Genomic DNA, 22,185 nt, shown 5'->3' on the forward strand with positions numbered 1-22,185 from the left:
CCAGCACAGCTGGTTCTTAACCTTGAGGGTCCAGAGAACAATGCCAGAGGCCCGATACCAGCCCCCTAGGGCTGGAACACATAAACCCAGGAGTGCTGAGTTGAGCCTTGGCTCCTTAAAATATTCCAGAAAGCAAGCCCATTTACTGAGCACATCTTAGGCCACAAACTCTCAAGGGCATCAAAGAATAGAAAAGCAAAAAGCAACATCCAAAGGACAGAAATTTCAAAGATTAAAGGAACATCAGCCCACACAAGTGAGAAAGAACCAGTGCAAGAACTCTGGCAACTTGAAAAGCCATAGTGTCTTCTTACCTCCAAATGATCACACTAGTTCCCCAGCAATGATCCTTAACCAGGATGAAATGGCTGAAATGATAGGTGTAGAATTCAGAATCTAAATAAGAACTAAGATAATTGAGATTCAGGAGAAAGTTGAAAACCAATCCAAGGAATCTAAAGAGTCAAGTAAAATGATACAGGAGCTGAAAGATGAAATAACCATTTTAAGAAAGAACCAAAATGGTCTGATAGAGCTGAAAAGCTCACTGCAAGAATTTCAGAATACAGTCATGAGTATTAACAGCAGAATAGACCAAGCTGAGGAAAGAATCTCAGAATCTGAAGACCAGTTCTTTAAATCAACTCAGACAAAAACTGAGAAAATGTAATAAGCAAAAGTAAATAAAATTTTTGAGAAATATAAGATTACATAAAGAGATCATATCTATCACTCACTGGTGTCCTTGAAAAACAGAGAAAGCAAGCAACTTGGAAAACATATTTGAGGATGCTGTCCATGAACATTTCTCCAACCTCACTAGAGAGGTCAACATTTAAATTCAGGAAATGCAGAGAACCCCTGAGAACCCATAGCATGACCATTTCCAAGAAACATAGTCATCAGATTCTTCAAGGTCAATTTAAAGTCAGCTAGAGAGAAGGGGCAGGCCACCTACAAAGAAAACACCAGATCTTTCAGTTGGAAACTCTATAAGCCAGAAGAAACTTGTAGCCTATACTTATTCTTAAAGAAAAGAATTTTTAACCAAGAATTTCATGTCCAGCTAAACTAAGTTTCATAAGTGAAGGAGAAATACAATCCTTTTCAGACCAGTAAATACTAAAGGAATTTATTATCACCAAACTTGCTTTATAAGAGGTACTTAAGGAGTGCTGAATATGGAAACAAAAGAGTTATTGGCCGCCACAAAAAACACATTTAATTGCATAAACCAGTGACAGTATAAAACAACTATATAATCAAGCTAACACCATAAGGATAGGATCAAATCTGCACATAACAATGTTAATGTTGAATGTAAACGGGCTATATGCCCCAATTAAAAGGCACAGAGAGGCAAACTGGACAAAGAAGCAAGACCGAACTGTACACTGTCTTCAAGCGACCCATCTCATATGCAATGGCACCTATAGGTGCAAAGTAAAAGGATGGAGAAAAATCTACTAAGCAAATGAAAAACAAAAAAGCAAGGGTTACTATTCCAATTCCAGAAAAAATGGATTGAAAACCAACAACAATTTTTTTAAAGACAAAATCGGGCATTATATGATGGCAAAGGATTCAGTTCAACAAGATGACTTAACTATTCTAACCATATATGCACCCAACACAGGAGCACCCAGATTCACAAAACAAGCTCTTAGACACCTATGAAGAGACTTAGATAACCACACAATAATAGTGGAAGGCCCCTTCCTTACACCATAAATAAAAATAAACACAAGATGGATTAAAGACTTCAATGTAAGAACCAAAACTATAAAAACCACGGAAGATAATCTAGGAAATAGAATTCTGGTCATAGGACCTGGCAAATATTTCAAGATAAAAATGCCAAAAGCAATTGCGACAGAAAGAACTATGGACAAACAAGACCTAATTCAAATAAAGAGCTTCTGCACAGCAAAAGGAACTTTCAATAAATAGACAACCTACAGAATGGGAGAAAATTTCAAAACTATACATCCAAGAAAGGTCTAATAGCTAGAATCTGTAAGAAACTTAAACAAATGTGCAAGTGAAAGTCAAACAACCTCATTAAAAAATGGGCAAAGGCCATGAACAGACACTTTTCAAAGGAGGACATACACACTGCCAACTTGTATAGAAAAAAAAAATGCTCAACATCACTAATAATTAGAGAAATGCACATCAAAACTGTAATGAGATACCATCTCACACCAGTCAGAATGACTATCATTAAAAAGTCAAAAAATAACAGATGCTGGTGAGATTGTTGAGAAAAAGAAACATTTATAGCTGGTGGAAATGTAAATTAGTTCATCCATGTGGAAAGCAGTAAGGCAATTTCTCAAATAAGTTAAAACAGAATTACCATGTGATCCAGCATCCCAGTTTTGGGTATACACCCAAAAGAATATAAATAATTTTACCCTAAAGACACATGGAAGCATATGTTCATCACAGCACTATCCACAAAAGCAAATACATGGAATCAACCTAAATATCCATCAACAGTAGACTAGGTTAAAAAAAGTGGTACATATACACTACAGAATACCATGCAGACATAAAAAAGAATGAGATCACGTCCTTTGCAGCAACATGGATGGAGTTGGAGCCCATTATCCTAAGCAAACTCACGTGGGAACAGAGAACCAAATACTACATGTTCTCACTTATAAGTGGGAGGTAAAATTTGTGTACATATGAACACCAAGAAGGGAACAACAAACTGGCGCCTACTTGAGGGCGAGGATCAAAAACAAATCCGGTACTATGCTTATTACCTGCAGGAGAAAATAATCTATACACCAAACCCCATGGCATGCAACTTACCTATATAACAGACGTGCACAGGTACCCCTGAGCCTAAAATAATAGTTAAATAAATAAATAAAAATTTAAAAATAATAAAATGTGAAGCAAAGCACAAGAATGATGAAACAAATTTAGATAATGGTCCTCCTGGCCCCTGGGGGGAAGCAATCAGTGAAGGTGCACAGGGTGTTCACTCTGTAGTTTTTGACCTTAGCCTTTGTTTTGTATATGTTTGCCTATTATGGATTTACTGTACCTTTCTAAATGTTTGAAACCTAACGTATTTGACATGAAGAAATCTCTAATCTCTAATGGGCTTTAAGTATATATATATGTGTGTTCCATATACACCATGTGCAGCTATAAAAAAAGAAGAATAAGATCATGTCCTTTGCAGCAACATGGATGGAACTGGAGGCCTTTATCCTAAGTGAACTAAGACAGGAACAGAAAATGAAACACTGCATGTGCTCAGAAGTGGGAGCTAAACATTGAGTACACGTGGACATGAAGAAGAGAACAATAGATACTGGGGCTTATTGAGTGTGGAGGGTGGGAGGAGGGTAAGATCAAAAAACTACCTATTAGGTGCTATGCTTATTATCTGAGTGATGAAATAATTTGACATCAAGCCCCGTGACATGAAATTTACCCGTATATCAAACCTGCCCATATGCCCCTGAATCTAAAATAAAACTAAAACAAAACAAAACAAAACGAAGTGTCTTGCAAATTATCTATAAAATAAATCTATATAATAAATAAAAAGAAGGCAGATTAAATAGAGCAACCAACAGTAGTGAATATCAGTTTTATGGCCAGCTACCTGGAACCTAGAATTGCTACAAGTTAGACAGGAGGTTGAAGGAATGAATAACCAGAGCAGGAAAAACACCAATAAACATTCATATCTAGACTTTAGGTTCCTCTGCTATTCTAAGAGCATTTTGCCTATAAGCAGATACTGAGCTGATTCAGGCACTAACCCTAGAAATAAGGCATTACTTTTAAATTTTCCAATTAATCAACCTACCAGTCTGTCATTTCTGTATCAGAACAAATAAATACCAAGACCTGTGTGTGCCATGGATCTGCCACTTACCTCTAACCTAAACTCTTTAACTTCCAAATTACTCATCTACAAAATGGAAGTCCTGATAATAGGTTAACTACTTGAAGTTTTATGAAAATTAAATGACATGATACCTGCAAAGGCTTTATTTAGCTTTTTATTTAATAGTTAAGAAGCACTTAATAAATATGAGCTAATACTTGCGGTCTATTATATGCTGAGCCATGACCCAGGTTCTTAGGGCTATGAGCAGGGGGAGGGTGGTAAATGCAAAATGAATGTATTAATTTATGGATCAATTAACTTTACTTTTTGACCTTTACTTTTTGACCAACTTCCTACTCTATTCTGGCCTGAGTATACAAGGCTAGTAAGAATGAAACATTACTCCAGCCCCTAAATATCTTAATGAAGGTAGGTTTCCACTTTTATTCATTCCCCTTTGACCTACATCTTTCTGTAATCATAACAATTAAGACTTTTAAAATACTAACCTTCTCTGCTGTTAATATCTAATACCAAGTTATTAATTGTCTTGGTGTCTTTGCCACCAAGAACAGGAGCTTAATATTAGACTTTATTAGAATCAACTCCTCTAAGCTCTAGGATATTTATAACCACACGCTGTGGAATCAATTATTCAGCCTCCAAAGAACTGTGCTTGATAATCATTGACCTGATACTTTATGGTTAGCAAGGTTTGTGATAAGGGATTTTCCTCTCTCCAAACAGACCTTTTTTCTCAAGTAGATAGCTTCAAAGACTGCCCCTTTTCAAGGAGCATCTTGGTTTAGATGTTAATATAGTTATCCCTTATTTACTTTCTCTGAGTGTCATAATCATTGGCACCCTCTAACTTTAATTCCTTCATATTCTTGCTGGTAAGTATATACCATAATTACAAAACAAAACTTGAGTTCAAAATATGCCTTCATTAAGTATGGTTACAAAATTTCTCTCCTAAGAATTTTAAACAGGAACACCTCAATTCACAAATCAATTGTACTCCTTACATTATAGAAACATCAGTTGTATAATTCCAGGTGTTTATGGATTTTTTTTTTTCCTTGTTGAGGATATCAGAATGAAGTTGCTGGCCCAGAGTCACAAGAAATAATGCCCATCTCTTGAAGATTTTCCACAGAACCTGAAAATAACTATGAAGCCAGGCTCAAACTCACCCAATGTATCATTCTACAAATGTACTCAATTCATGGTCCTTACGCACAAAATCCTAGGCTAATTTTGTGTTTCTTGTAGTGTCTTTCTGTGCTTAGCTTTTTTAGCCCCTCCATTTAGTTAAAAACTCACCGTGCTTCTAGAGCAGTCATGTTACTGATGCCAACCGGGAAAGACAAACTTGGTCCTGCGTAATATCTACGTGAGAATAATGTAAAATCCTACTTGTTTCTGAAATCCTAAAACTGTTGGTCAATGGTGGCATATTGACCAACAGTTTTGGTGAGTTAATTTGCAGTGGCTTGTTAACTATAATAGAAATAGTGCCAATGATGCTCTCAAAAGATAAGGGACAGGCAAGCGTTTAGAGGATGCAGAGTGTACAAAAGAGGAAAAATGTTCTCATTTAATTAAACAAGAAATTTTAGCTGTAATTTGTATTTTTAATAAAATATAATTATTATGTGAGAAAAAGGTGGTTTGGGGAAGTAAACAAGAGCATGCCGAGATGATGAGGATCCAAATTAAATAAGAAGTGTGATGATTTGATTTGAGTCTCTTCCTTCCCTTTCTTCCCTTCCTTCCCTTCCTTCCCTTCCTTCCTTCCTCCCTTCCTCCCTCCGTTGTTCTGGACATGTGTGACATTTCAAATGCTGTATATAAAGATGGGGGAAAGTAAAATCTTAAAAAATTTTTCTGCCAGATGTGGTGGCTCATGCCTGAAATCCCAGCACTTTGGGAGGCCAAGGCATTCAGATCACCTGAGGTCAGGAGTTCCAGTGCAGGCTGGCCTACATGGTGAAACCCCGTCTCTGCTAAAAATACAAAAAAAATTAGCCAAGTGTGGTGGCACATGCCTGTAGGCAGCTACTCAGGAGGCTGAGGCACAAGAATATCACTTGAAACTGGAAGGTAGAGGTTGCAGTGAATCAAGATCATGCCACTGCACTTTAGCCTGGGCGACAGAGTGAGACTCTGTCAAAAAAAAAAAAAAAAAAAAAAAAATTCCCCTTGGGGAAAAAGTAATCCCATGGATCTTAAAAATTTATTTATGGTAAAATTATTATGTGCAATTTCTTATTATTGCCAACTTACCTTATGGTTATGTTTCTTTAGAAACACTAGCTACCTTCGGTGCAGGGCAGGCAACCCCAAAATGGGGCTTAGCCTTCGAGAGTTGTTGGCTTCGCCCAGGAATTTCAAATTCAAGGGTGAACTGTGGTAGGGCAGAAGAAAACAACTTTGTGGAAGCAGCAGTGTTACAGTACCTGTAGTTTTACATATTCGTGACTGCTTCCGCAGAGCAGGGCTACTCCACGGACAGTGCACTGAGAGTAGCAGCTCAGGGCAGTTTTAGCCATATTTCTACCTACTTTTAATTACATGTAGATTAAAGGGCAGTTTATGTGGAAATTTTTAGGAGAAGGGTAGTAACGTGGATCCTAGAGTCATTGCCATGGGAAGGGGTAGTAACACCTAGGTGTTGCCATGGTAATGGTAAACTGACATGGCACACTGGTGGGTGGGTTTTTTGGGAAGTAACTTCAGCTCCATGCTCCATCCTTATTTTAGCTAGTCCTCAATTTGGTCCTATCCTAGCCCTGAGTCTGCAGTTGAGTCCCACCTCCTACCTCACATTTATCATTTTATGAACTAAACTTTTCCCTCTTTCAACTCATACATTGTAAGCAATTTAATTTGTTTTCCTTGACAAGTATGCCTGAGCTTCTAACTTACATTTTTAGTATCTGGAGGCAAATCTACAAATATCTGAAATATCTAAGGTTTGCTGAGAATAATTATTAGTTTACTTTTTATTAGTAGGGAATGGATAAGAAATCAACAAGTGCAGGAAAATTATCCAAAATTGAAAATAAATAAAACATTGATTTTTGTGACTTCAATATTATGGTAGATTATATTCTAATAAGCACACCTGCGAGATATTTGACAGTCTCAGAAAATGCAACTTTGTTCACACTACATTTCTAAAATCTTTTCCAAAACATCACTTGCGTGTTGCTTATTCTGTCATTAATGACTCAAATAAAACTTTGGCACATATTTGTTTTCTATATTTGCGTAACACTTATGTGTTTAACAATTTGAAAATTGTCCTTTCCTGTCTTAACTCTTTAAATGTTCTGGTTGAGTACACAAAGGTTTTCAAAGAAAATAACCGGTTCACATAAACAAGAAGATCTGCATTTTCATAATTTCACATTCATTTGGAGAAACAGAGGAGTTAAGCTATGATTTTTAAAAAGTGTTTTTGAATACGAATTTAGTATATTGCGGTCAATTTTTTCAAATCTTTGGTCTTATTTAGGTAATAGAGATTAAAATTCTCTTACTTCTAGATCACTTTAGATCACACAGCAGCATATATTGACACACACACATCTACTATCCTGGCATCTGGTACATAGCAGATATTTTGCAAATACTAGGTTTAAAATTATTAGAGGTAAAAATAATTACAGATTAAAACATTATTAGATAGTGATAAAAATAATTAGCGAATTTTTATTCCACCACCTTTTATAAGGAACTTGGTTGAGGAATGTTGGTTGAGAGAAGCAGTTTCCTCCCATGTTAAAATCTGCCATGTATTGTTACTCAACGCCTCCCTAATTTGAAGGGCATGTAAGTCTCAGTCCTGAGGGACTGCCTGAGTCAAAGGTGTTGGGCAAACACAAATCACCGCAGTGTTAGACTCCATACAACCACAGGTGCCACCCCAAGTCACTTTTGAATTATAAGAAAAATGAGCTCATTAATCATCATAACACTTTCTGTGGAAAGAATCTGTTGATAAGGCACATTCCTGCCTGAGCTAACTCAATCGTCATTATAAATATAGGGTCCCTGACAGCAGCAACTCTATCTTGGGACAGGGGAATCAACTAAAGAAACACAAAAGACCAAGCCATGATTGCATAGCCAGGAAGATGGAAATTATGAAATAAAGTGGCCAGTTAAGAGAGGAATATTGTCACTTACCTCCAGTCAATTTCACAGTTATTCAGAAGTTGAGGGCTTTAACCTCTATCCCTTTGCTTACATGCATTTTAATGTTTTCTTTACTGCATGTAATTAGCAGTATTTCAATGTCAATTACAGTAATCACTTCAAAACACTTTAAAACAAAAAGGAAGTTTGCCCATTTCACAGACTATCAAATCAAAGCTCATCAAACACACTTGAATTCATGAGTTTAAACAGTATTAACTTCTCTTTCTTTCTATAGACAAGAGACTCTTTTCACAGACATAAGAGACTCAGTCTCTCGTGACTGAGAGACAGGAGGGCAGGAGAAAATCAGACAGAAACATTTGCTTCTAAGGCTGCTTCAATTTAGGGTATGTTTTGCTGAGCCCCAACATTGTCATACATCGATACTAGAAAAGTAGTACTGTTCATGGTTCTCTGAGGAGAGAACAACTGGAAGATCTCTCTGCATTTGGGACTTTCTTGAATTCTGCCCTATGGTACTTTTCTCTTAACTGATTTTAATTTGTACCCTTTAGCTGTAATAACCCTTTACTGTGAATGAACAGCTTTCAGTGAGTTCAGTAAGGCTCTCTTGCTAATTATTGATCTTACAAGTGGTTTGGGGGAACCCCAATTTTGCAAATAATATCAGAAATGACAACAGTCTTGTAAACTGTGCTCCCTCTAACGTCTCAGGTTTTTACTTAGAAAATGGCACAACAGTGAATTGCATTTTGTTTGCTCCAACGCTTCTCCTTCTCATCTCCTATCATTCCCCTTGCTCTAAACTTCACATATATACAAACCTATATATGCTTCTTATGAGTTAGCTGAATGCCAGTTTTTGTCATAAATAAATCCCAAAACTGAATAATGTTTCAAACACAGTAGGAGTTGCTTCTTGTTTTTGCAAATGTTCCAGATGAGATAACTGACGTGAGTTGTTTACATCTTCAACTTGGGGTTTTCAAGAGCCACGTGCTCATTGATCCAGTCAGGAGAAAGCATGAAGGACAGCATATAGGAAATGTTGCATGGTCTGGGCCTGAAAGGGGCACTCATCTATTCGGATTGCATTGCATTGAGTAGAGCTTAGGCCTGTCCCTACACTTAACAGGAAGCGAATCTGGGGCATGTGTGCTCAGGAAGAAAAGGACGTGGATATGGGAAACAGCTAGCCACTGTCTGCCATACACATTCATAGTTTGCATTTTCTAATTCCCTCAGGTCCTTTAAGCTATCAGTAGCTAATATGATAAATGGATTAATGATTGTGGGTTAATGGGTGATTAAGTCTTAATCCTATATTATACATTTGTAATTTCATAATGTCTCAACCATTTAGGTGAATAGTTTTAGAAAAGCAGTTACTATCAGGGAGAACTCTGGAGGCTTCAGCATCCAATTCTCCCACTCTATTGATCCGTGTCCCCAGGATCACTGTTTGGCCACTCAAATTTTGTAATCACTCTGTCTTCAAGCTGGGAACAACCCCTTCACTCCGCTAATAAGAATGAAGCCTTAAATATAAATAGACTAGTAATAACAAACTTATTGATTGCCTGCTATGGGAAAAGTACTGTTTGAAATGTTTTGCATGTATTATTTTAATGAATTAATATTACAATACTTTTCAATAGGAAGGAATTGCTGGTGCCGGAATACCAATCTATGTAGTTTGGCTCAAGAACCTAACCACTATGCTGTCCTATTTCTAATTCTGTTAAGCAGCCTATGGGAACTTGGCAACTCTAACTTATACCCAATTACAGAAGTTCTGTAACTTTGCAAAAAAAAAAAAAAAAAAAAAAATGTGTTAGGTATTGTATCCAGCTGCCTCTTTAGCTTCCATTTTTCTGTTGTTGCTTTTCTATCTTACATATCCTACATCCTTTCAATTCCCCTGCCTCAAGTGCCACCTGCTCTCCTGCAAAAGAAATGTTGCATTTACCATTTATATTGCTGTGCTCAGCAGTGTTCTGGAAAATACATAAACATATAAATGACAGCTCCACTCAACACTTTATCTCTGGGTTTCACACATTTGTTTTCCTTTGCAAATATGAGGAAAATTCAGAATTCTAGTGAGAAAAATTATTGATGGAAAATATTGCTTCCATTTTCTGGCCTTTAGAAGAATCCTAAAGTATCTATTTTTCAAACAGTAATGAGAGAATTCCAAATGCAAACTAAAGCAACCATGCAGGCCTCTAGAGAGAAGGGGGAATATTATTATGTATAGTCTATCGTCATTATCATCGCCAAATAGTCTTTATTAAAGTCTTCAGGAGCACAGGCAGTGGAGTGGTTAAATTGGCATTTCTTTCTCTTCCCAAGAGCTTGTAGTTTAAATAGAAAGAGAGCAGCAAAAACAAACACAGACAAGGTCAGGCTGACACCAACACTAAAACATTAACATACTAATTAAAATAGAATACATCTCATTACAATTCAATAAGAATGGGAGGCAGGAAGACATAATATAAAAAAGTGCTAAACTAGGGAGTCAAAAGACTTTGCAGCATGCTGGGTGTACTGCTTTGAGCAAGTCACCCCTAAGGTTAAAACACTTGGTAAGATTTGGAGGAGGCAGTTTGGAATAGTGAACCAAAGAGAGAATCTGGAGTCAGAAAACTACACAACTTCTGTAACCACGGTGAGGAAATATAAGATCTATGGATCAATTTTTCCTCCTTTGTAAAATAAAAGGCTTGAAAGTTCCTTCAAGAATTGAAAATCTAGTTAATTCTGTAAAATTGTCTTTAAATGTGTGCAGTAAGTAGTTTAAAATGTCTTACATGTACATCTTACCCATTTTAATTTTAATCCTCCTAGATATATCTTCTGGTGATAATAGGTAGTCCCCTCTGTTTCTAAAATAAAGAAACTGAGGTTTAGGAAAGGCAAGTGCTAGCTCATCCATTATTTGATTGGAAGACAGGGAACACGAGGCAAAATTAAGAGCAGAGAGAAATATTAAGGAACGGAATTACAAGAAGTTGATCTTAGGGAAATTGGAAGGTAAGCTCATCTTTTGGCTCATGCATTTTTAACAGATGTACGAAATATTTACTGACAGCCTACTATATGTTGCTCACAGTTATGTGTCCTGGAGATCCCCTATTGTACATGAGCAATAATGTTTTTCTTTTCGTGGAGATGCTATTCTAGGAAACAAGGAGAAACAGTAAAACAAGTGAACAAACATGAAAATATTCGCTAAAAGAGTAGTCAAGGAGAGAATTACATCAAGATTAGGTTATAATGGGTTAGTAGATAATTCCCTCTATTTGAGAGTCAGGAACCTTCTCTTTCAGAATTTGATGTTTACGGTAAATGGAGGAGAGAGAAACTGAAGATACAGGAGAAATACAAGTGAGTCAGAAATACAGTCCCTGAGATGAGGAGATAGAATTCCTCTTAATCAATAATCTCTTGAATGTCTCTTAGTTTCTATCCCAGTGCACTAGGGCACCTGATTAGGTCATCTTTAAGGTCACTTAAAAAAAGAAAAGAAGGAAGGAAAGAAAGAAAGAAGGAAGGAAAAAAGAAAAGAAAGAAAAGAAAGAAAGAAAGAAAGAGAGGGAAAGAAAGAAAAAGAAAGAAAGAGAGAAAGAAAGAAAGAAAGAAAGAAAGAAAGAAAGAAGAAAGAAAGAAAGAAAGAAAGAAAGAAAGAAGGAAGGAAGGAAGGAAGGAAGGAAGGAAAGAAAGAAAGAAGGAAAGAAGGGAGAGAGGAGATCTGGTTAGTTCATGTTAGCTCAAGTACACCAGGGTTTTCACACTTCAATGCAAATGTGCAAAGGACAAAGAACATGTGGCTTCTTACCATCCATCTATAATTCACTGGTACTGCATCTCAAGCACCCACCTCTTAGTGAGGGGCAGAGAACAAATCAGAAGTCAACAATGTTTGTATGACGAATATCTTTAGTCTGATAAACAATATTTTAAAGAAAATAAGGTTCAGTCCTGAAACAAGGCCCAATTCAGGTAAGACACTGGCCAGAATGATTACAAAATACATTCATCGTTAGTTTGTAAATTCCCCTTTTCCTAACTCCCTGAACAAATTAAATCACTAATAATGTAAATATGAGCAAATAAAATAGATTTTTTGGTGATTGTGTTCAACTCTTAAACATGTGAAATGTTCTCAAGTTATGAATTTTCAGTTATTTCTCTTGATCCTCAATCCCATGAGGTCCTACATGTGCTACTCAAAAGCCATCCCTCCATGACAATCACTACCAATGCTTTTATATTCTCAGCTGACGGTGAAGATCAACATCATCTTTTTAGGATAGCTATGGCCTATAATCAGAAACATTGTCTCTAAGCAACAGTAGACCCAAGACTTCATTTGTCTTTTCTTATTCCAAAAACATCTGGCACTCCAGGATGATGTATTGTTAGTAATGGCCAGTCCTCTCATAGCAAGATTTTGTGAGAAGACTCAGATTCTCTTCCCTTCCTCCAGTTTTGACACCCAGAGCCTTCATGACACAATCAACTCTTAAAGACCCCATCTCTTCATGCTGCCACGCTGGGGAGTAAATGTCAACATGAGTTTTGGCAGGGGACAAACAGTCAAACCACAGCATTGAGTAGTTTACAAAAAACAAAAATGTATTTCTTATAGTTCTAAGTCTGAGAAGTCCAAGATCAAAGTATTGGCATTTGGTGTCTGGGGAAAACGGGAGGGACCTTGCTAGTTTCCTCCAGCCCTTTTATAAGGTTACTAATCTTATTTTTGATGGCAGAACTCTCGTGGCCTCATCACTTTCTAAAAGTCCCACCTCTTAACATCCTTGCATTGGGGATCAAGTTTCAATATGAATTTTGGAGCAGACAAAAACATTCAAACCATAGCAATAAGGAAACCCATGATACCTAAAACCCAATTTCTCCAGATGAGACCTCTAGGGTTCCTCATTTGTGATAGCCACTATTAAAGGCCTGCCTAACGTCCTAACTCCTCCTCTCTTTTCTCAAAACAACCTTAATATTTTGGAGAGCACTAAGCACCTGGGGAAGGGGCAAATAAACAAACAAACAAGTCCCTAAATTTTCCAGCTGTCTTGGAGTCTCTCTTGGGTTTAAATCAGCTCTTTTGACCCTGTTCATGCTGCATTTGAAATACTGGTTGCCTGGAACTGTTAAATTCTGCAGTGTGCCATATAGAGTCCCAAATTGGATGAAAGTAAATGCTTCCTAGACTTATGAATTCCTCTGTGGTTATCCAATACACATTCTCTTCACACACTAAAGCCTGCTGCCTAGAGATTAGAACCCATGAGTCTTTTTTCTTTCACTCTTCCCTGGCAATGTTTAATCCTACTGCCCAGAGGGATGGGCTTCAAGAATTTCTCTCCTTTGTATTCTTCTCCTACCTTTCAAGAGCAAAGCACAATCCAGTAACCATAGACAAAAGAGTATTTTCATTCTACTAAGAAATAAACTCTTATTGGATATCTACTCATTCTTTGATATGCTCAAATGAACCAGAAAATTATCTTCTTACTCTAAGTCTTTCATCCAAGCCTTTGGTTTTGCTGCAAAATCATATTTTAGTGTCAGAAGAAAAATATTAACTATTTATCTTTTTATTATTGTGAATATTAATATGACAATTTAATTCCCAACCCCCAACTCAACCCTACTCTGGGCTCACCAGGGAGAGTATCATCTCCATGGAAAGAAATGTGAAAGAGAAATTCACACCAATGTATTTTAAAATATCACCCTGATTATACAGAAGATTCTTCCTGCTTCCATCAAGAATGTCCTGAGAGACCAGGTTCAGTGGCTCATGCCTGTAATCTCAACACACTTTGGGAGACCATGGAGGGTAGATCACTTGAGGTCAGGGGTTCGACGTCAGTCTGCCCAACATGGTGAAACCACATCTCTATTAAAAAAAAAAAAAAAAAAACCGGCATGGTGGCAGGCATCTGTAATCCCAGCTACTCTAGAGGCTGAGGCAGGAGAATTGCTTGAACCCAGGAGGCGGAGATTGCACTGAGCAGAGATCAGGCTGCTGCACTCCAGCCTGGGAGACAGAGTGAGACTCCGTCTCAAAAAAAGAATGTCCTGAGAATAGGAGAATTTATTACGTAAATTTACTCTTTCCAGACAGTATATAGGCAGATCTTTAAAAAGAAGATTCAGGTGGAGAGAATATCATGGGCATATGAAGTTTACTATGTATGTTTTTAATGTGACCTAAAGTAGGCAAGTGAGTAGAGAATCAATAAATGCAGAAGTGTTCACATTGTGTGCAAGATTTTTGTGGTTATGATTTGAATTCTCACCAGAGCATGTCAAACTATGAGAAGCCTGGGATTTTTTCATATGTATACATATATATACACCTTTTTGAGAGCTGGGAATTAATCAAGAGGTCTCTAGGGGAAGGTCAGTGTAAAGGTAAGAGATTGTACTGGAAGGGGTCAGGATGTACCTGAGGAGGACTGAAGCAGAACAGTTGACATTCAGGCAGTTAAAAGACTGCTTACTTTGCAATAGGAAACTGAGCCAACTCTGCACCAAACTCTGGGATTTTGTGCAGTAACCTTCCTGGTGGTGTGAGGATGTTATCAGCATCAAGATTCTTTCCCGAAAGAAATTGGAGCCAAGGGATCATCTGATAAGAAATGGAGAATACAAGTCCCTTGGGTTGGCTGGAGCAGACAATTAGCATCTAATTTTCTACCAGAGCTAATTAAGCCCTCTTACTTGCTGCATTTTTCTTCAGCGCCCTTCTTTCTCAGAACTATGGTGCCTGTTGAGCCTGAAGCTTGAAGGTTGTGCTGTAGATGTTGCATCTTCATAGAGGAGTCCCTTTCTCCCTGGAAGTTAATGGAGTCAGTTAGGTTCCACTAGTAGTAGGAATTTGTATGTGAGAGATTCCTTTTCCAAAGGTGAAGCTTCTCCCCAAGATACAGCTGTTCCTAAGGAGTATGTGGCAAGAATACATATTAAAGGCAAATTTTATGTATAACTAAGGTTTATTGAATGCTTATTTAATATATGCTATTTCATACGTAAAAAGGGAATAAAACTTAAAATGTATATGTAATAAACACTGTATTAAGAGTTTCACAATCGTTATTTTATTTAACCCTCATGATCATCCCATGAGATAGGAATTTTCACGGCTTAACAGTGTAGGAACAAGTTCAGTTAGGAATTTGCATCTTGAATTAAAACCCAAATCAGGGTGAGCTCAGAGGCAGTGCTGTATCCATTAGATTATTTATAGTATCCCAAATTATTCTATTATTAGAATAATTTTATGTTAAACTCCCTTTCTCTGTGTTCTCTTTAATCTTAGATGGAGTGTCTATTTCTCCCTTTCACTTTCCAGCTTATGATAAATAGGGGTACAGGAATTAGTAAATCTACTCTATCAAGTTCCACTGAAATATATGCATATATATAATATATAATAGTATATATATACTTTTATATATGTAAATTTTATATACATATACAATTGTATATATTTGTGTGTGTATATATATACAATTTTAGGAGCAAGAAGTGAGAAAAATCACAGCTACAACAATAAGCACTATTTTATTTCTTCAGTATGATCCAACTCATATTCATTATCATGACACTAAGCCCTCCCAGGTATTTAATCATCAAATATTATATTAGATTCCTCAGAACTTAAGTATGATAAGACAATTATGATTGTCAATCATAATTATTGGAAGACTTTTATAATTATCTCTTTAATATCCATATAATCTAATTATCATTCTCCGTTTTTAAACCATACCAGAAAATTAAAGTCTTACTGTATATGATTTGAACAATATGCTTAAAAGTCTTTCCTGTTTCTTCAACTAAAATAGCTCTATAGTATATGGAAACAAGTACGTGTGTGGAGATATAGATAAGTAATGTGTGTGTGTATGTGTGTGCGTGTGTGTAATAATGATCAATTCCAGCTATAGAGTCCTTCATATCTCAGCATAAATTCCACTTATACTACTCACTTACTATGTAAACTTTAAAAAATCACTCTCTAAGTCTCACTTTCCTAACGCTGTCAGAGTTGCCAGAAAAATCAAATAAAATAACTGCATGAAAAGCACTCATCATAATGCCCAGGTCACACTAAGCAAACCCTGAATAGTTGCTGTTATTAATTATGATCATTTCCCTGGATTCACAGTTTGCTCAACTTATCCATCTTACTCCCATTATAAGTGTCATGCACGTCCTTGTGAAGAGACCACCAAACAGACTTTCTGTGAGCAACATGGCTGTTTATTTCACCTGGGTGCAGGCGGGCTGAGTCCGAAAAGAGAGTCAGCCAAGGGAGGTAAGGGTGGCACCATTTTATAGGATTTGGGTAGGTAAAGGAAAATTACAGTCAAAGGGGGGGTGTTCTCTGGCAGGCAGGAGTAGGGGTTACAAGGTGCTCAGTGGGGGAGATTTTTGAGCCAGGATGAGCCAGGAAAAGGAATTTCACAAGATAATATCATCGCTTAAGGCAAGGACGGGCCATTTTCACTTCTTTTGTGGTGGAATGTCATCGGTTAAGACAAGGCAGGGCATTTGCACTTCTTTTGTGATTCTTCAGTTACTTCAGGCCATCTGGGCATATACGTGCAAGTCACAGGGGATGCGATGGCTTGGCTTGGGCTCAGAGGCCCGACATTCCTGCCTTCTTATACTAATAAGAAAAATAAAACAGTGTTCAAATGGGGGTGGCGACAATTTTTGGGGGGTAGTATGGAGAGAGAATGGGCGATGTTTCTCAGGGCTGCTTCAAGCAGGATTAGGGGCAGCGTGGGAACCTAGAGTGGGAGAGATTAAGCTGAAGGAAGATTTTGTGGTAAGGGATGATATTGTGGGTCATTAGAAGAAACATTTGTTGTTTTGAATGATTGGTGATGGCCTGGATGCGGTTTTGTATGAATTGGAAAACTAAATGGAAGACAAGGTAAGAGAAGGAGAAAAAACAGGTATTGAAGGGCTAAGAATTGGGAGGATCTAGGACATCTAATTAGAGAGTGCCCAAGGAGGTTTAGCATAGCCTTGCCAGCAAAGACTATTTATTTACTTTAAGAAGGAATTTAGAGTGGCGGTTTGGGATAGCACTAGGAGACATCAGCTGTGATGACTTGGAGAAACAGTGTAAACTGGCAGTGTAAACACCAGCAGGGCATTTATGAGTAGTTGACAACGGTGAATATGAGTATGACTAGACAGAAGACAGTAGGGATGAAAGTTTTTTGGGGTGCAGTCTAAGTTGGTTTGGTGTCTGGAATGAGACTGGGACTTAATAAAAAGGAGTGTCCACACAGGAGCTCAAATGAGCTGGAACCTATAGGATTCTGAGGACAGGCCTGAATTCTGAGAAGGGATAGTGGTAAAAGTATTGTCTAGTCCTTTTTAAGTTGGTGACTGAGCTTGGCGAGGTGTGTTTTTAAAAGACCACTAGTTCATTCTACCTTTCCTGAAGATTGAGGACAGTAAAAGATATAAAGGTTTCACTGAATACCAAAAGCCTGAGAAACTGCTTGGGTGATTTGACTATTAAAGGCTGGTCCCATAGGCCGGGTGCGGTGGCTCAAGTCTGTAATCCCAGCAATATGGGAGGCCGAGACGGGCGGATCACGAGGTCAGGAGATCGAGATCATCCTGGCTAACACGGTGAAACCCCGTCTCTACTAAAAGCTACAAAAAACTAGCCGGGCGAGGTGACGGTACCTGTAGTCCCCGCTACCCAGGAGACTGAGGCAGGAGAATGGCGTGAACCCGGGAGGTGGAGCTTGCAGTGAGCTGAGATCCGGCCACAGCACTCCAGCCTGGGTGACAGAGCGAGACACCGTCTCCAAAAATAAATAAATAAATAAATAAAGGCTGGTCCCTTATCAGACTGTATAGAGGTAGGCAGTCCAAACCAAGTAATTATGTCTGACAGAAGGGAAGAAATGACCAGGTGGACTTCTCAGACCCTGTGGGAAAGGCCTCTACTTATCCAGTGAAAGTATCTACCCAGACTAAGAGATATGTTAGTTTTCTGACTTGGGGCATGTGAGTAAAGTCAATTTGCCAGTCCTGGACAGGGGCAAATCCTCCAGCTTGATGTGTAGGGAAGGGAGGGGGCCTGAACAATCCCTGAGGAGTAGTAGAATAGCAGATGGAACACTGAGAAGTGATCTCCTTGAGCACAGGTTTCTAGGATGCAAAGGAAATGAGAGGTTCTAACATGCAGGCTAGCGGCTTGTAACCTACATGGAAGAGGTTATGAAATGATGACAGAATAGAATGGGCCTGTGAGGCTGGAAGGAGATATTTTCCTTGGTCTAAGAACCATTTGCCTTGTGTGTGAAGAGCTTGATAGGTGGAAGTTTCAGCAGGCAGTAGGTGGGAGTGGCCGATGTGAAGGAGGAAAACTGCCATTAGGGATAGAAGTTGGAAGCTAGCTGCTTTTTTATCTAACTTATCAGCATAAGCATTGTCCTGAGCCATGGTTGGGGGAAGAAAATCGATTTTGGAAGTTATGAGAACTGTAGAGAGTTGAACACAGTTTGTGGTTTTTAGGGCCTCTAAACGTATTCAAGCAGTGGCAGCTGCTGCGCGCAGACATGAGGGCTAGCCTAAAACAGTAAGGTCAAGTTGTTTGAACAGAAAGGCTACAGGACGTGGTCCTTGCTCTCATATAAGAATTCTGTCTGCACTAACCATGCCTAGGAAGCAAAGGAGTTGTTTTGTAGAAGGGATTTGGGTTTGGGAGATTAGCTGGACACAATCAGCAGGGAGAGTAAGTGTGTATTTATGAGAATTATGCCAAGATAGGTAACAGATGAGGAAGAAATTTGGGCTTGACTGAAGTAATGGGGGCTGTCCATGAGGCCTTGCAGCAGTACAGCCTAGTAATTTGCTGAGCCTGACGGGTGTCAGGGTCAGTCTAAGTGAAAGCGAAGAGAGGCTGGGATGAAGGGTGTAAAGCATTCATAACGAAAGTATGTTTGAGATCCAGAACATAATACTGGGTTGTGGAGGGATGTATTGAGGATAGGAGAGTACATGAGTTGGGCACTATGGGGTAGAGAGGCAAGACAATTTGGTTGATAAAGTGCAGATCTTGAACTAACCTGTAAGGCTTGTCTGGTTTTAGGATAGGTAAAATGGGGAAATTGTAAGGGGAGTTTACAGGCTTTAAAAGGCCATGCTGTAGCAGGCGAGTGATAACAGGCTTTAATTCTTTTAAAGCATGCTGTGGGATGGGATATTGGCATTGAGTGGAGTAAGGGTGATTAGGTTTTAGTGAGATGGTAAGGGATGCATGATCAGTCGCCAAGGAGATCTATCCTATACTTGTGGGTTAAGGTGAGGGGATACAAGAGGAGGATGTGAAGCAGGCTTTGAACTGGGGGAAAAGGTAGCAATGAGGTGTGGCTGTAGCCTAGGAATAGTCAGGGAAGCAGATAATTTAAAATGTCTCGACCTCATAAGGGAGCTGGGCAGGTAGGGATAACTAAAAAAGAGTGTATAAAAGAATGTTGTCCAAGTTGGCACCACAGTGGGGAGTTTTAAGAGGTTTAGCAGCCTGGCCGTCAATACCCACATCAGTTATGGAGGCAAGGGAAACAGGCCCTTGAAAAGAAGGTGATGTGGAGTGGGTAGCCTCCATATTGATTAAGAAGGGGACAGGCTTACCCTCCACTGGAAGAGTTACCCAAAGCATCTGTGATGGTCCAGGAGGCTTCCCAGGCAATGGGACAGCGTCAGTCTTCAGCCACTAAGCCGAGAAGATCTGGAAAGGAGTCAGTCAGAGAGCCTTGGGCCAGAGTTCCAGGAGCTCTGGGAGCAGCTGCCAGATGAGTTGGACAGTCCAGTTTCCAGTGGGGTCCTGCACAGATGGGACACGGCTGAGGAGGAATCCCGGGCTGCGGGCATTCCTTGGCCCAGTGGCCAGATTTCCGGCACTTGTAGCAAGCTCCTGGGGGAGGAGGTTCTGGAGGAACCTGTGGCAGCTGCGGTTCAGGCGTGTGGAGTTGTGTGCTGGAGATGTGGTTGGGGTTTGTCTCACAGTGAGGGCAAGGAATTGCAACTCAGAAATAAGTTGCTACTTGGCTGCCTCTACTCTATTATTGTATACCTTGAAGGTGAGGTTCATTAAGTCCTGTTGTGGGGTTTGAGGGCCGGAATTTAATTTTTGGAGCTTTATTTAATGTCGGGAGCAGATTGGGTAATAAAATAAAATGCATATTAAGAATAAGACGGCCTTGTGACCTTTCAGGGTCTAGGGCTGAAATCATCTCAGGGTTGCTGCTAAACAGGCCATGAACTGGGCTGGGTTTTTCATATTTGATGAAAAAGAGCCTAAACGCTAACTGATTTGGGAGAGGTCGGATAAAGAAAAAGGAACATTAACTTTGACTATGCCTTTAGCCCTAGCCACATTTTTAAGAGGAAATTTCTGGGCAGGTGGGGGAGGGCTAGTCACGGAACGAAACTGTAAGCCAGACCTGTTGTGAGGAGGGGAGGTGATAAAAGGACTATAGGGTGGGGGAGCAGAGACTGAGGAAAAATTGGGACCTAGCTCTGCCTGGCAAGGAGGGGAAAGGTCAGATGGGTCTGTAGAAAGGAAGATTAGAAAGACTCAGCCATCCTTGGGGTCAGGACTGAGGGGACAGGTGGGAGGGAAAAAAGGAAGATTTGGGACAAGTTGCATTGGGAAGAGAGACTAGGGAGGGACTGACGTGTAAAAGAATGCCTGGACGTCAGGCACCTCAAACCGTTTGCCCATTTTACGACAAGAATTATTTAGATCTTATAGGATGGAAAAATCTAAAGTGCCGTTTTCTGGTTATCTGGAACTACTGTCGAGTTTGTATTGGGGTCAAACGGCCTTGTAGAAGAAAATAAGGCATTTAGGTTTTAGATCAGGTGTGAGTTGAAGAGGTTTTAAGTTCTTGAGGACACAGGCTAAGGGAGAAGAAGGAGGAATGGAGGGTGGAAGGTTGCCCATAGTGAAGGAGGCAAGTCCAGATAAAAGAGAGACTAGAGACACAGAAAGAAGGAGTTCGGGGGTTCTTGTCCTCCAGAAAACTGGGAAAGGGGTCGAGGAGCAGAAATAAGGTATTGGGACCCAAAAATAAGAGACAGGGGTGAACAAATAAGAGGGGGCACAAAAATAAGACATCAGGGTGCAAAAATAAGAGGGGGCACAAAAATAAGAGATTAGGGTACAAAAATAAGAGGCGACGCAAAAATAAGAGGTTGGGGTTCTTGCCCCTCCCCCCAGAAAGGCAGAGAAGGGGTAGAAACAGGGAGAGAAGGGATCGGGGTGCTTGCCTCTCCCCCAGAAAAGCAGAGAAGGGGTAGAGACAGGGAGGGTAGGGGTTGGGGTGCTTGCCTCTCCCCCAGAAAAGCGGGACTTGCCACTTAGGATGAAGGACCAAGGAAGGTGTCCCTGCAGTGTGGTCAGACACCCCTGAAACGTGGGTGAGTAATCAGAAAGGCGTCCCTGCAATGATTAAAGACCAAGGGAAGGCTGCCTTCCCCAGTCTGTGACCAGCGCCAGTGTTTTGGGTCCACAGATAAAACGTGTCTCCTTTGTCTCTACCAGAAAATGAAAGGAATTGTAATTAAGAGAAGGGAGAGATTGAAGGGTGGTGCCAAGATTGAAAGGAGGAAGAGATTGAGGGATACAGAGAGAGGTTGGAGAAGAGAGTAAAAAGAGGCCGCTTACCCGATTTAAAATTGATGAGATGTTCCTTGGGCTGGTTGGTCTGAGGACTAGAGGTCATAGGTGAATCTTTCTCATGGAGCAAAGAGCAGGAGGACAGGGGATAGATCTCCCAGGGGAGGTCCCCTGATCCGAGTCACGGCACCAAAATGTCATGTGCGTCCATGTGAAGAGACCACCAAACAGGTTTTGTGTGAGCAACATGGCTGTTTATTTCACCTGGGTGCAGGCAGGCTGAGTCCGAAGAGAGAGTCAGCCAAGGGAGATAAGTGTGGGGCCGTTTTATAGCATTTGGGTAAGTAAAGGAAAATTACAGTCAAAGGAGGGTTGTTCTCTGGCAGGCAGGAGTGGGGGTTACAAGGTGCTCAGTGGGGGAGATTTTTGAGCCAGGATGAGCCAGGAAAAGGAATTTCAC

The sequence above is a fragment of the Piliocolobus tephrosceles genome, chromosome 4 (assembly GCF_002776525.5).
Source record: "Piliocolobus tephrosceles isolate RC106 chromosome 4, ASM277652v3, whole genome shotgun sequence".
NCBI lineage: Eukaryota > Metazoa > Chordata > Mammalia > Primates > Cercopithecidae > Piliocolobus > Piliocolobus tephrosceles.